Source organism: Caloenas nicobarica, chromosome 4 (genome assembly GCF_036013445.1).
Source record: "Caloenas nicobarica isolate bCalNic1 chromosome 4, bCalNic1.hap1, whole genome shotgun sequence".
NCBI classification, from domain to species: domain Eukaryota; kingdom Metazoa; phylum Chordata; class Aves; order Columbiformes; family Columbidae; genus Caloenas; species Caloenas nicobarica.
Window position 1 is genome coordinate 32,930,755 of NC_088248.1, and position 16,088 is coordinate 32,946,842.

Here is a 16,088-nt window from a genome sequence, read left to right on the forward strand (position 1 = left end):
GTAAATGAGCAGGCAGGAGGCAGCCACAGGGTCTATTAGGAACCACTCAACCCCTTAAAGAGGAAAAAAAAAAAAAAAAAAAGGCGCGGGGGGGTGTGCTTGAAAACCTCAGGGCTTACAGCACCGTGGCCGTGCGCTTCGCTCCCAGCCTTGCACAACTTTCCGCCCCGGCGGTTCCGCTCGGCTCCCACGGGCGGGGACGGAGGGGTCCCGGGCCCTCCAACCGCCCGCAGCCTTTGTTCGCGGGGGCCAGCGCTCCCGGCCCGCGCCGCGGCGGGTACAAAGGGAGCGGCAGAAGTTGCGGAGGAGACCTCAGCCCCTCCCGGGGGCCGCCGCGGCAGCGGAGCCCCCCCCCGCCCAACCCCTCTTCAGGTTGTGGGGAGCGGGGCGGGGACCGCCCGCGGGGCACCAGACCGTGCGCAGCCGGCAACGTGAGCCGCATGGGAAGCGGCGGCGGCGCCGCGCCCCTCGCCCGGCCCCGCGTGCTCCAGCGGCAGCCCCGGGGCACCCAGCCCCCCTCCCCCGGCGGCTCCTCCCGCTCGCACTCACTTTTCGGGACGGGCTCCGCTGGGCTCTGCCTCCGCTCGCGGCGCGCACGCCTTCCCGCCGGCAGGGCGATGCCGGCGGCGAGGCGGAGCCCCCCTCCCCCGGCGGGAGGGGGCCCGCTGTCCCGGGGCTGCCGCCAGGGGCCGGGCGGCTTCACGAGGGCAGATGAGTCCAGCCCTCCCCGAGCGAGCAGGTGGTCCTCGGGGCTGGCCCCGGGGGCCGCTCCCCCCCGGCTGCGGCTGTCCCGGCGGCTCAGGTGCGCCGCCGCGCCTTCTCACATGGAGCCGCCGCCTCGCCGCCCCTCGCTGCCCCCCCGGGCCGGTCTCCGCGCCGCCGCCGGCCGCGAGGCGAGTGGCTCGGGCCGCGGCCCCCGCCCCGCTCTCCCTCTCATGCACCGCGGGCGCCGCCGGGCCCCGACTCCAGCGGCCGGGGCGGGGACCGCTAGGGCCCCAGCCGGGCAGCGCGGGGCAGCCAGGCGGCGGGGCTGGGCGCCGCGGCCGCTCCGCTCTCCGGCATGTGGGAGCGGCGGCGCGGAGCGCTGGGCGGCGGGGCGGGGCAGGGCAGGGCCGGGGGGCCGGGCGCGGGGAGGCGGCGGGCAGCGGCGCCCCGGGATCCGCTCGTTTCCTGCGGCGCCGGGAGGGGGCGGGGAGGGCGGGCGGGCGAGTGAGCGAGCACGGCGGCGGCGCGCGCGGATGACAGCCGTAACCCAGCAACAGGCCCCGCCCCCGTGCCGGCGCGGGGCGATGACGCCGGCGGAGGGCAAGGTGGAGCCGAGCAGGTACGGCCGCAGCGGCATGGTTCAGCCCGGGACAAGGGGGCGGGGCCGGCCCCGCGCGGGCCTCTGCGCAGCCGCAGTCGGCGGCCTCGGCGCGCCCCGCCCCCTCCCGCCGCGCGGGGCCGCTGGCGAGCTCAGCCCGGGGCGGGAGCTCCCCGTGACGTCAGGGGCGCGGGGAGGGCGCGAAGCCCTGGCCCGTGCGCACGTGCGCTTGCCCCCGCCCCGGCGGCGGGAGGGGCGGGCGTCGGCGCTGCCATGGCAACGGCCGGCGCCAGCGCGGGGGTCCGGGCCGCGGCCGCGCCGCGAACCGCTGCGGCGTGAGAAGCGCCGGCGGGCAGCGCCCGTCATCCGGCGGCTGTTGCTGCGCCTCGGCCGCGCGGCTGCCGCCGGAGCCCGGGGACGGAGCTGCGCCCGGCAGGACCCCATCGCTCTGCTCGGGCTTCTGCGCAGCGCTGCCGAGCTCTGGGCGCCTCCAACTCCGTAATCGGGACAATGGCTATACAGGCTCTGCTCTCCTAAAGCTAAAAAACCCCAGTAATTACAGGAGGCTCTAACATTTATGACAGAGTTGTGGCCGTTACACGGGAGCTCTGCCCGGGTTCCTTTACTGCGTGATGAAGAAGACACGACGCTGTTGATTGAGCACAAGGAAAAATACTTAATTGCCACTCATCAAGCGTGTGTGATGGCTGCTCGCAACATCCAGCCTGTGCTCCAAGAAAAGCTTAGGCCCTGTGGAAAAAAAGAGGCAGTATTTGATCGTGTTGCTCTCATAAGACATACGCAAGAGCAAAATTAAGATCACTCATGTAACTTACATCGGGCATTTGCTTTTGAGCGCTAATCTTCGCCATGTTAATGACCTCATTAATGTTTATAAATATGTGAAGGGTGAGTGTCACGAGGACGGAGCCAGGCTCTTCTCGGTGACAACCAATGATAAGACAAGGAGCAATGGGTTCAAACTGGAACACAGGAGGTTCCATTTAAATTTGAGAAGAAACTTCTCAGTGAGGGTGACGGAACACTGGAACAGGCTGCCCAGGGAGGTTGTGGAGTCCCCTTCTCTGGAGACATTCAAACCCGGCTGGACACCTTCCTGTGTAACCTCATCTGGGTGTTCCTGCTCCGGCGGGGGGATTGGACTGGATGATCTTTCAAGGTCCCTTCCAATCCCTGACATCCTGTGCTTCTGTAATGTATGTCCCAGGCAGACTGCAGACAGACAGGAGCTGCTCTGCCCAGGCCCCATGCAGCTCTGGGCGAGAGGCTAACCATGCTAACAGTCTTCCCGTTGCCCACCAGCTTTTCCCCATCTGCCATTCAGTTTTCATACTACCTCTTACCCTCAATCATCTTGCGTTGGATGTTTCTTTACCCTTTCCTGTAACATCGTTTACCTGATTTTTCTCTTCCTGTGTATTAAAAACAGATGTTTGAGCTTACTAGAGTTGCCAAATCTCTTCCTTGCCCCCACTGGGACAACACAGCAGAGGAAAACTCTCACTATTCAGAGCTACAGCCAGGTCCCTTCCTCACCAGCTGAAGCTCCACGCCTCAGTCGCTGCCCAGCTCACACTTTTTGTCACAAATTGGCAGGGGGTGCTTTTGCAGACAGCAGCCTCCTTCACTAGTGAGCCCTGGTTCCTCACAGAGCATCACTCACCTTTCCCACAGAATGACCAAGCAACTCTGTAATAAATTCATAGATACATATGTAATCATATTCATATTCCTGGAACAGGCAGGAATTAAATCTGCCTGAGAAATCTAATATTTTCATTTTGGTAAGGTTGGGGGTTTTTTCCTACCTTTACAAAATTGCTTGTGAATTTTTTGCCCTCTATGAAGGGAATGGCAGTGTTAATATTTTTACATCTACAGTATGGATCTCTGCCCCTTGAGCTAAGAGAACAGACCTCTCTCCACTCAGACCTTATCCACGTCAAGGGGTTACTAGTTCCTGTTTCTTAAACCTGTTGCTTATTCTTCTGGCTTTCCGTTTTATTGCAGTGCTCTCCCTCTGCCAGTTGAATAATAGATTTACACATAGATCAAACACGTCTGGGACACTGAGTACATATTATTTGGGAGTGAAGGAAAAAGTTGGCTGTCTAATCAGTGTAGATCACTGACAATGGCAGATGCATCGCTCAAGAAACAGAGAATCCCTACTCTGCCAGCACGGATGATAGTGCTGAGATTGTATGTGGATTTAATGAAAATGTTATGGTTTTTTATTAGCCACAGATTAAAATTGTTCAGCGCCTAGTCTTTAATGGAAATGTGGTCATGACTGACTGTACTTCAAACAGTAGGGATAAAAATAGCAATCATACTGCAGATCAATGCATCGGCAGAACTAAGCAGGGAGATTAACACTGCTGTATGCCAGACTCTAATGCCACCACACATACAGTTTCAATAAAACTGATTTTAAAAATAAAACATAGTTTTAAGTGGAACTGTATTGTTTTCAACATACAATCCAGTGAGAACACAAAAAAATTTGCCAGAGGTTATTACTGTGCATGAAATAGTGACAGAGCTAGAGAAGTACTGTTCTTAAGCACCTGCCTAGAGGCTGAAGGGATACCTGCTAACTGTCTCGATGTATTTTCTTCCTGTGGTGTTTTTAATCTTGATGGACTAGCGTCTGTACCAGAACTTGGTATTAAGCTTAATGGCAAGGCTGCAATCTATCATTTTTTTATTAAGCTTAACATGCATGTATAAGAAAAACTGCACTGAAATACATTAAAACTTCCCCACAACCTTAATAACTGAAAAGATTACATGCTAGAAGGCATGGAAAAATTAGATGATGACTTGAAAATGCGAGTTAGCCAAGAGAGAGAGGGCACATGCATTAGTAACAAATGTACAAGAAAATTGTTATTATAGATGAAAGCTGACCCTGTATTGTACTATGTCATCTTTAAAATGACATAAATAAGGTGAAATAACCAAATGAAAGCAGCAAATTCAAATACTAAACCGCCATTTGAAAAAATCTGATTCATTTGCCCATATTTATGGTTTTATGATAAATTTTGTAAGCTTGAAGTCCTGTTTGCAGATAAAGGGAAGCATAAAGAATTTTTTTGGTGTGTGAAAACATTAACCCAAATGAAGTTAATGCTGAAGGAAGCTTTCTGTACAAGGTTTTGTCCATTTTTACTAACACAATTTAATTCACATACTTTTTTCTTTCTTTTAAGACTATTTGCCCCTAGTGTTTACAGATAGATACATCCCAATGGCTTGCAGTGCAGTACATCACACCACCTGTAGAAATGAGAATGAAAACTTGAGTGCTGTTTTAGGTGGGTGTTTCAGTTTTTCTAACCTGCCCACACATGAGGCGCCAGGTGTCAGGGTTTGGGAGCAGCAGGCAGCCCATGTATTGGGGTCACACCTGTGGGAGTCCTGGGCTGGGGAGGGTTTCTGAGGCAGGGTTGCTGCCTGAGGAACAGACCTTTTAGCAAGAATCCTGTGAGGAGGGAGCCCCAGTAGATACAAAGTCCTGGTTTGCAGCGAAGTGTTTGTGCATATTTTCATAGAATCATAGAATAGTTTTGGTTGGAAGGGACCTTCAAAGCTCATCTAGTCCAATCCCCCTGCCATGAGCAGGGACATCTTCAACTAGATCAGGTTGCTCAGAGCCCTGTTCAACCTGGCCTTGAATGTCTCCAGGGATGGGGCAGCTACCACCTCTCTGGGCAACCCGTGCCAGTGTTTTACCACACTCGTTGCAAAAAATGTCTTGCTCATGTCTAGCCTGAATCTCTCCTCCTTTAGTTTAAAACCATTACCCCTTGTCTTATTGTAACAGGCCCTGCTATAAAGCCTGATCCCCCTGCCAAATGGGCCGGAGCTGCAGGCAACCTGTGCTGCTGCACTGCAGGTGGAGGAGGAGGCAGGCAATGGAGCGGAGGATGCCAGATCAGCAGCTGTCTTAATCACAGCATGTTCTGCTGGGTGAGGAAAAAAAAAAATCTCAGGAGCAGACAAAAGGTAGCAAAATGGGCAAGATAAGCAAGTGACAAGGGAGTAGAGCCACGCTTTTTGTTGTTAGTGAAATATAGATTGGTTCATCTGTCTCCAGCTTCAACCTAAGAGCTGCAGTGTGTATGTTGCACATTGGCTGTCAAAACCTTCATGCTACATCTACTAATTCAGACCGCCTGCTGCCACTTCCTAAATGTTACAAAACATCCTACCTATCTGCTTCATGTAAGGATATGACAGACTTCAAGAAGCAAAGAGCTCATTTTCTTATAGACAGCCTCCCGAGCAAAATCACAGTTAGTTCTACCTTTAATTCCCAACAAATGAAACTGCTGTCCCAGCTGACCTGGGAAGGTCATCTTAAATACCTTGCCTGATGGAAATGAAACCTCCTGCCTCCCAGCAGCTAGGCATTTGGTTCATTTCTATTTTCTTGCTATTCCTTTCAAAAATGTTTTTAGGGTCACTGGTAAGGCATAATTCACGTTTCTCCCATCGTTTTACCGAGCGCTGTAGAGCTATGTGCAAGCAAGTTGCACTAGACTGAGACAATAAAATCATGGTTGTAGATAGAACCTATTGCATTCAAACAAAATATAGAAGATACAACAGAAGCAACAACAGGAAAACAAGAATTAAAATCTTAATTCCTGTAGGAAACAGGGCGTCACAGACATACTAAGCTCAAGCAGAGTTATAATGTAAATTTTCTGTTCCAATGAAAGGAATAGGTAAACAAATGAAGAGCTAGCCTAGATCTTGTTGTCAAGAGACGTAACAGCCTAACATTTCCCCGTTGCAGATAGTCTGGGAAAGAGCAAAGAAATTTCCAAGACAGATAACGGCAAATTTTTATGGATGCAGTCAAACAACTGGAGCCTACTTCCCAAGCCTCCTCCCTGCTTGGGAGACAAAGGGAGTAAATTTACCTCAGCCAACATTGACAAAAGCTTAGCCAGACATAACTGCAGCAGAGGCAGGGTCAGGCTGCAAGTAGAGTTAAAGAACGATGCTGCAACAGCACCAGCTCAGGAAGCTGATAGCACAGATCATCTCATCAACAGGGAATTTCAATCTCAAACCATAGGTCTTGGTGACAACACCATCCTTTGCCAGGGACATCTACTTATAAATTTCATGGCAGTAATATCGTATCAGAGAGGGTTTGTGAATTCTACCATGACTCAGGAAAATGGCCTCATTTTTGATACTTACACAGATATTACAGTGCAAGATCTTTGGGGTTTTTTGTTGTTGTTTTTTGTTTGGTTGGGTTTTTTTCCCCTATTCTTTTTCTCCATTTCTGCTCATATTGTTATAGGCACTGTAGTGGTTTTGGCAGAAATAACTTATAAAACAAGAGAAACACTGCAATCAGTGAGAAGGTTGGCTAAAGATTGTCTGTATAAATATATTAGTTGTAATGATAGAGTTCATTACTTTTGCATGCATGCCTGGCTATAGCTTAATGCAAATGTAACTCAAGTTAAAACAGGTCTGGCCTAAGTGTGCTACATACAGATATTTTAGTTTGCTTATAATACAAGAAAGTTGCTGGTGTTTTTCTTTACAGTACTGTTGAACACTGCATGCAAAACTGTACTTCTACAATACATAGCTTCAAAAAATATCACTGGGTTTTGTGAAATGTTTGCAACCAAGCCTGAGTTTGAACTGACCTGTGCAATATTCCAGGCTCAGATCTCTGATCTCAGAAACCTTATGGACAGGGATTTAACTCCATCCCTGCTACTAACACACCTGATAATGCACTCAAGTGAACTGATTTCTAGATTGGTCTCCAAATCCGCACCAAAACACAGAGTTAGTCAGGTCCACCAAGGCCATGATTACAGCAGGACTAAACCAGCACTAGAATCTTTTTTAAAATTAGCCGTACCCTGGCAATGTCAGGGCAGACATAGCAAGGGTAGTGCAGATCAATGTAGTGGCGAAATTACATTCGGCAGCTTTTCTGAAAGCTCACTGCTAGCAAGCTTTGTCAGTCTCTTGCTGCTCTTGGACCTGACATTATTAATAACAGTAATAAAAAGAGAGCTCAGATATCTAAGAGCAGCTACTTGTTCCCATAAAAGCCACAGAGGGAATACAGAAAATTCCCATGGGAGAACATCTAGTCTGTGCCTCTGTCAAGTACTAGTTTACAAAACATCAGCCTATTTATAGCATTTGTCTAAGTGTGTACTTGAAGTTGAAAGTGTTAGCACTTTTCTTCTATAATCTATATTTAGCCATGTAGTCATGGTAAGCAAAGCAGGTTTGGTAGGACCAAATCCTAATAAGGTATCCCCCAATACTGAAAATAACTGAGTCAGAGTTGTAATATTGAAACTATTTATAATACCATTAAACAACCGTTCATAGGAAACCATTGTGGAAACCTGTTTTTAGTAACATTGCTGTTTTCTGCTACAGGTTGATCTTAGTGCTGAATAACCACAGCAGAACCCATTTTTATTCAGAAATTTCATTAGTTTATTGTCCACACCTCCAAAGGTAGTTCTACAATAAGGTTAATGTTTTGACTTAAATTTGAATACTTATATTTCATCTTTATTTCAGATAGTATCTGACACTGTCATGCTCTCTAATATAATTACCTTTTTGTTCAGCCATCTTCCTTTGGCCATCAACAGCCCCCCCAACAGTTACATTTTATCAAATAACTATTCAGTACATCAGCTCCTGCAAAAAGGTTTGCACGGATATAAATAAAGACAATCTTAGGGGAAAAAAAAGATGTTGGACTCATGTACTCAGCTAACTGTAACAGGCAACACAGCATTCTCATCAATTAAAGTTGCTGAAGTAATTTCTTGTCTTGATTTTAATTATGTGGCTATAAAATGGGACGCTGAAGTTTTAGGCGACCAGCACCTAGTCTAACTAATAAAGTCAGTGGAATGGGGGTAAAGGCACTTTCCCAAAGCTTATCTGAGAGAGACAGCTCTCAATTTATCCAAATTAGGCTATTAGGACTGCCATGGAGTGGCACGGTATCTCATAAAATTCTAGGCTTTGAGGTTTTTTCAAGATTACATTTTGCAATAAAAAATACTGACAAACGGATATAAGCCTAGAACTTTATTTCAAGTACTTTGCATGCTCCCCAGTTAGTAACTTTTTCCTGCATTGTTGTCTTTTACTTGATAGTATATTCTTATTTCTCCCATGTCTAAGAAATTGAACTCTCCCATAGCTGAATAAAAACAAGTTTCTGCAGTTGTGCTGCTCCACAATAAACAGACTTTAATTTAACTACTTATATTTCAATAACAATATTTTAATTATGTATATACATACATACAGAGAACAAGAACAACTTTTAGAGTACTTAGCTGTGTACAGAATTGTACAATACAATCTGAAAACTATACAGATTTGGAAAGCCTTGTGAAAAAAAAGGAATAATATTGCTATCTCTTAATGGTGCAATCTAAAATAATAGTTTTGGTTAGTCAGTCATGCCGCTACCCTCTTTTTGATAAATCCAGGCCCCTGGTAAGAATGGAAAGACAGCAAGGTTGAACATCTTACACTTCCTCAGTGCTCTTTGAGATTATTTTTCAATAAATTAGCAACAACTTAACAAAAAGTTTTAAAATTATATAACAAAGAGTGGCTTCTGCGCAGCAAGTTTAAATCACAGTGCTACGCTCTCTGACTTCCTTCAGAAAATGCGTTTTCTTGTCAGATAAAACCATCTTGTATTACGCCAAAGGCAACCAGAAGCATTGAGAAATAGAAACATTCAGCACATAGGGAACACCAAACATTGAAAGTATCTGCATCCGAGAGCTCATCTTCACAGAGAAAATTCTCAGATTTGCTTTTCAAAGGCAGAACCCATAGATGTCACCTGAGGAAACAAGCGCACGGCTGCAGTTGTTTTCTTTCCCCAGAGCATACTTTTGCTATAGGCAGGTGACACAAAATTTTCCAGGAGACAGTAGCATAGGGAGCTAAACAGGCTCCTAGGGAAGACCCTACTTGAGGGGAGGGGAAAAAAATGATACCATAAATTTGTGTTGAATACTGTCTTTTTCCCCTGAAAAAGGAAACCCTGAAAAGAGGAGGTGTTACAGCCCTAGCAATTGCTATGATGAGTGATACTTCAGATTATGATGTTCCATCTATCTCCGATATAAAAGTTAGCAGTACAGCACAAAACCCCTTTCCAGAAGGGAAAAGCTGAAGATCTCCAAGCATCAACAAGAGAGATGGTCCTGAAATACCACAGGGGGGCGAGGGGGAAGAGAAAGACAAAAAAAAAAATTCCCTGGTGCTTTCAAGGGTTTTTCTGAAGGTCATCATCACTTTCAGAGATGGTGCTTCTGTGCAGACTATATCATGCAATGTGAAGTGCTTTAAAAGTCTTAATTAAAGAAACCAGCCTGAAAGCAGTTGTTTATTAGAAATAAGAAGTAGTCCCAGCTACGTGAGCGGGAAAGTTGAAGGCGATTCCGGGATGTTTGAAGGCAGTCCAAATAAGTTTCCAAAAATGTACAGGATTCTTATATAGTTGGACCTTCTTACTAACTCCATCATAAAAGCAAAATTTGTTTTTTGAAAAAATGAATGTGTTTGTGGGAATCAAACTGTTAATCTGAGTATCCTCAAATACCGTTCTCATTAGCAAGGTGTTGGCACAGCTTTCTCGACTAGTAGCTGGTATTCCTTTGGGTAATATTAACAGCTGCAATCAGAGACTGTTAACTATTACCCAGATTAAATAGTTTGTCATTCAGATTTATGTAATCGGGGGAGGAAATAAGGATGAATTTCATTCTAACACTCTCAGGTCAAATATTTATTGTAGCTTAGCTAGTATAATGGGCTTGAACTATGTCATAAGATTGAACAAAAGCAAGATAACATAATATCTCTTCTGCAGCTCAGGTCAGGTTCTTCAGTTTCTATTAAGCAAAGCAATGAGCCTGCACATGTTATTTTGCAGAATTACCCCTTAGCAGAAGCAGTACTAGAAAACAATTTAACAAACAAAAATTCCTCAGCCAGAACGTCTCCTCAATTATCTTCTTCAGTGTTGCTCAGAAGGCAATAAAACTTATCCTAATTCAGCAGGAAACTCGAGACCCATGTTATTTGTAGGAAAAAAAAAAAAGCCTAGAGTTATAATGCTCAATCAGTTGCATGAATATTAATAGTGCTGAGAGCCTTAATCTAGATAGCTCTCAGACTTTTCAGACTTGTTCAGCATTATGCTCATCAGGCCTCCTGGGAGCACTCCTCAATGGCACAGGGCTGAAAACAGTGGCTAGAGCTGAGGAAAAGCTCATACTGGTTCCTGCTGCTGCTGACACTGCACCTATGCACAATTTAGCAGCAGAATTTTGGAAGGGGAGTGGTGTTAAGAAAACCCACGGATTCCTGCATACGAGGCTGGAGAGGACAAGCAGCGTACTGGGGATAAGTAGGCTGAGCCAGCCAGGGCCACGCCAGTTCCCCTGGGAGCCAAGGCTGCCGCAGGAACCCCTCCTGCCGCCTCCAGTTTGGTGCGTTAATGATGCTGCAGGAACCCCTCCTGCCGCCTCCAGTTTGGTGTGTTAATGATGCTGCACACAAACCCCGATGCTCCCTAGCAACTGCTGCTAGACGGGGTGTGGCCTTCTGAATTTTTGTTAATGCTGCTACCAGTGAAGACCCCAGCCTTTTGCTGTCTGATCAGCCAATCTGAAAAGGTAAAAACAGTTGCAGGGATTTAGCTTGTCACTCAAGAATTGAGGAGTACTAAAAAATGCTTTGAAATCTCAGACTCTGCTTGGGATCTCTTTATAAAAAGTCAGGTTTGTCTTAGTTTTGCCCCCTGACTTGGCAGCAGCTTCAGAAACACAGGCTGGTCTTTCCCCCATGCAACTGCAGAGGACAGTGCACCCCGTGTCGCACCGCAGTTTCGGCATGTGCCGGCTCTGGATGCCCTCTCACATCCATACGCCACAGCCTCGTCCCCACCCTGACTGCGATACCAGCTTTTTACAGCCTTAATGAAAACCAGATCAGAAATAACCCCTTCTTAGGAGGTTTATTTTGAAGTTCAGTCAGCTAACGGCTCCTTTTTTAACACAGCATAGCAGTGCTGGGGGCTGAGCCCACCTGGAAACAAGCGAATGGGGAAGCAGGAACTTCCCAAATCCAGCCAGCTATCAAACTCAGCACACAGCAGATTGTGCTTCATATAGCCTCCCAGCGGCTTCGCTCGTTTCCGTTAAATGGTTGTTAAAGCAAATGTAAAATAGAGCCTGCTGAACAGCTGGCACAAGTCACATTGACCTTACTAGTTCAAGGACTTCACCCATTTAAATAAAAGGGCAATCAAACATTTCTTGTGGTGTCATCATAAACTTACCTGTCCCACTGCTCATGGAAAGCCTTCAGAGCTGGGCAGGGCCTGATCTTCTAATGCAGAAGATTAAAGACAATACATTTCTTACCTTTTACTTGCCAGAAGGAAGGGGAGCATGAAACTTGGTTCATTTTTTCCTGTTGCTCACTTGAATTTCAAGCACTTGATATTCAGGGCTGAATCTCTGAGCAGGAGGACAATGTTTGTGCCATGAAATTCAAATCAGTTCCATGTCCTTTGGGTCTGAGTTTTAGTTTCACCTCCACTTTTCTTTCAGTGTTCATATTCCATGCACAGTCTTAGCTGCTTTTTGTTGTTCTGCTTTCAGGAAAGTCATTGAGTATCTTCTGATAAATGCTGAATTACATGTTTACGTCTGTGTTTGTGGTTATTTCTGAAATCTGTAACTGTGGTTCCTAAGAGTTCAACTACAACGAAACCCACAGCATTCACTTTGCTCATCTTCTCTCTACTTCGGAAAATTCAGCAGGCAATCCAGATGAATAACATGCTGAGGATTACAAAGGATTTCAGCAAACTGGCTGCATAGCTCAGCTTTGGTTTGCAGTATTACGATGGAAGAACTACAAACATTTTATTGTTTAAATTGTTACACTAGAAACAGCGCCCCTTTAAAATCTTACTGCATAAGACAAGCTGATGATTGTTTAAAAGGTATAGAATAAGCTGAAATTTTAAAGTAACCTCCTTAATCTTGTAGTCAGATAATTAAATCCAGTGCTTTACAATAACTACAGGAATAAAGGAGGAGGTTTTATTGTTATACACCTATGGAATCTAGATATACTGTAGGACAGGGCTGTCAAACTCGTTTTCACCAGGCGCCACATCAGCCTCACAGTTGCCTTCGAAGTGCCAAATGTAATTTTAGGACTGTATAAATGTAGAAGTAGTTACATTTAGTAACATTATCATTTTAATAACATTTTTTGTTACATTTAGTTTGACAGCCCTGCTGTAGGAGGATTTGCTCTTTGAAGTAGTAGCTATTTGTCATGGACAGTGTTAATATACTGAATGTGATAAACAAATTGCTTAATGGCATCTTTTCCTACTTTTTTTAAATGTGTCTCTACCTAAAATAGGTTACAATCTTGTCTGTCTCTTTTTTAATGAAAAGTAACTACAGCATGTTTCATTAAGATACATCTACGATAATTCTAGCATCAGAAGCATAGTGGGATTAATGCATTAGGCTTTCCCTGATGGAGTCCTAAATTCTGTTTCAGACAACCTCTCATGCAGTATAAATTTCATTATTTAAATCTGATTTCTAATGGCCACAATTAGTAATCACTGTTTAAGGGAAGACCAGCACTATAATGTCAGACGTTTCTGTGTTTTAGGTTGTAAAAGGAAAGATTTCTACCAAACACAAAGAAAACTAGTATCTGACAACACCAACTGTTTGAAGCCCCTCTCTCACTGTCTACTTTCTCATCAGCTGCAAGTTTCCTTTAAAATCTTAGCTGCATGCCATAGCCACTAAATAACTCAGGCGCCCAAAATCTGGGTGAAGCAGTGCCTAACCTTTGAGGCTTTATCTGCACTGACATCAAAGCCTGCCCTTCAAGCTATCCTTCACCTAAACCACCTAGCAGCTGCCTGCCCTGGAAGCCCTTATATCTCAGCCCTTGGGAGCAATTCAGCCCAGCCTCAGGAATGGGCATCACCTGGAGTCACCTTGCTCACCAATTTGCTTTGGTGTGGTCCTCTTACGCTGCAGACCTGGAGCAGTAGTGCTGCAACCTTGTGTTCCTGGCTCACAGCTGTGGCTTGAGATTGGAGATAAACATGGCAAAAAAAGCGAGGCTGATTGCTTAAGGGCTCCTACCAGGGGAAGGAGGCAGTGTGATGTGAGTTCCTGTGGCTCTGAGGTAAGACACATGTTAGGGAGTCTTGGGCTGATCAGACCCTAAATAATGGCTTTTCATGAACCTGTTGAAACTTGTATCAGAACCACGAGTTAAGTGTGTTGAGACTGGTGTGGTGCAAGGAAAACAACAGATGCCTTCGAGGTTGCTCTTAATAAATGGTATACTGGATTAGAAAGCAGCCATTACATGTGAATATTAAAGACAGGGGTTTTTAAGTTTGGTGGGTTTTTTTGACGTTCTTGGGGCTCTTTGCACTTGGTCTTCTTTTCTGACAGATAAGAAATTAGGCATATTCCTGTGGTGAGTGTTTATATTGGTTTGTTCTCAGCGGCTTTTGGCTCAGTATGGGGATTTTCTGGGCTGTTGTTCAGAGGCCCCTAAGTCTTTGAGAGTCAGGCAGTCTTCAACGTGACCAAAAAGAAATGAAAAAAAAAAGACGTCAGGTGATAGCTGTCCTGTTGGCTAGGTCACCAGTGCTTCAGGGCAATGGTCAGACTTGCAGTATAACAAATAGTGAGGGTGCTATATTGTTATTATTCATTGTTGCTGCTAAATGTTTTTAGTTGCCTGTTATTGCTTGTAGTTAAGTATTTTGAAGCATTTCAATGTGTCTGGAGCAGCAACAGTAGAGAGAGGAAAAAGGATAATTTTAAGTGCATACCTAGAAACAATTGCACTCTGATTTGTGTAGCCTGACATGGTTATGTATTAGTGAAAAAGTATCTTTAACAAAACACTTGTTCCAGCACTACAATTTGCAGGTATGGCTCTCTGATCCCTGAAGGTATTTACTGATTCAGAGGGAGAGACTTATAATTCTGACTTCAATGGAGCTACACTGACTCACATCAGCTAAGGAGTCTCTGTGCTCTTTAGCCTTATCTGCTTGATAACTTGTCTATCTTCTCATGTGATTTGGCTGTTTTCTGTTCTTAGACTCTAGTTTTCAGTGTGGTAGTGGCTGCCATGGTAACTGAGGAGCAACCACAGGCAGTGGGCTAGCAAAAAATGCAAAACTCCTGAAGGTTAAGAAATAACTGCAAAGACTATTTCAGTAATATAAAACAACAACAAAAACCTCACAAACAAACACGACACGCGCTCTCCCCCCTCCCAGAAAAAAACCAAACCCCACACTTGAAATGGATCTTTCTAGATTTTTTGTAAAGTAACACAGTGGCAGTAAATGAAGAACACAGCTGGAATGTCTAACAGCAGTGTGATGGTTCAGTTACATATGTTGGCAAGTAATAGGGTATGATTTCAAATTCAGGCAGTTTCTTCTGCCTACATAAGAAGGAGGCTGAAGGCAGCAAGCTCTGGAAATGTTTAGGTTCATCTTTTGGCAGGTCTCTGTGGGCAGAGACGCAAAGGTGAAACTTGCCTCTGCACAGCTGGGAACCAGATAAAACCTTTTACAGCACTTATTCCCAGTGGGTATGTAAGAAGTGCAGTGGGAGCTTGCTGTGGTGTGGGCTTATGAAAAGGAGCTGTGGGGTGGAATGTGGCAGAGTATGACCCACCGGGTGGTTGGGAGACAGGCTTGGCGATGGGGGTGGTGCCTCAACGAAGAGGTTCACTGTGAGCTTTAATCCAGAGTGTGTGTGCTGAAGGATCACAAGTCTGAGAAACACTGATTAAAAAAAAAAACCATCTGTTTTACTTCTAGATGGTATAAAGATAAGTGGAAGACAAGCAATGAGCTTGGCCTTTAACTCCTAGGTCTTAGACTTTAACTTGTGCTGGTATCTTCCAGCCGTAGCTATGTGTTCTCAAAAACCACGGTCTTTTCCAAGTGCTTTGAAGACTATGTATAGAAGGCATCTTTGTAACTGCTGGACCTCAGGGGTGTTAGAAACTCTTCTAACCATGTTCTAGCCAATTAATGTCTCTACTTAAGCCAACTGCTGATGGTAGTTCAGTGTTCCCATGTCATGGAGGGAAACTGAGATTTCTTCAGGAGTCTTAGAATAAAAAATGCAGCCTGGTCCTACATTATCCTTTTTATTAGAAACATTTCTTATTTCTACTTTGCATTTGTCTAGCTCCAGCTTTCATCTACTGAATTGTTTAATATAGATTCAATAAATCTCTATGGTAAAAGTCTCCTATTGTTGAGACATATGCTACAATTTCAACTGGAATGTGTCACGTGACAAAATGATACCTGAAACAGTATTATTTTCCATATAAAAGTCATTTTTCACTGGGGTAGATTTGTATGTGGAGAATTACAGGCTTCACATAAGGCATCTGTCTGGAAATCTCCTCTTTTAATGGCACCCAAACAAAGCACTTCAGAGCTGCAGGCACATCCAGTGCTGAAAGAACACTTCCAGGAGCGAGGAGGTTGGAAAGCTTCTTGAAGGTGCTGTAATCAGAAGCCCTTTTCTCTTTCTCTGTTGGCCACTTCCAGAGTGGACAGTTTGAAATAACTGTGTTCTGGTTTTCTTTTACAATAACTTTATCACTC

General features: G+C 45.4%; 1 protein-coding gene across 2 annotated transcripts in view; it reads right to left on the minus strand.

Moving 5' to 3' along the window:
• FBXW7 (F-box and WD repeat domain containing 7) overlaps nucleotides 1-651 on the minus strand; it is a 177,089-nt gene extending 176,438 nt beyond the window's left edge. The window contains exon 1 of one of the 2 annotated variants that reach the window (XM_065633369.1): nucleotides 550-651. The gene's annotated coding sequence lies outside the window, so the exon portion shown is untranslated. The remainder of the gene's footprint in view (nucleotides 1-549) is intronic. The other variant, XM_065633370.1, reaches the window with a different exon arrangement.
• Nucleotides 652-16,088: the final 15,437 nt, after the last annotated feature.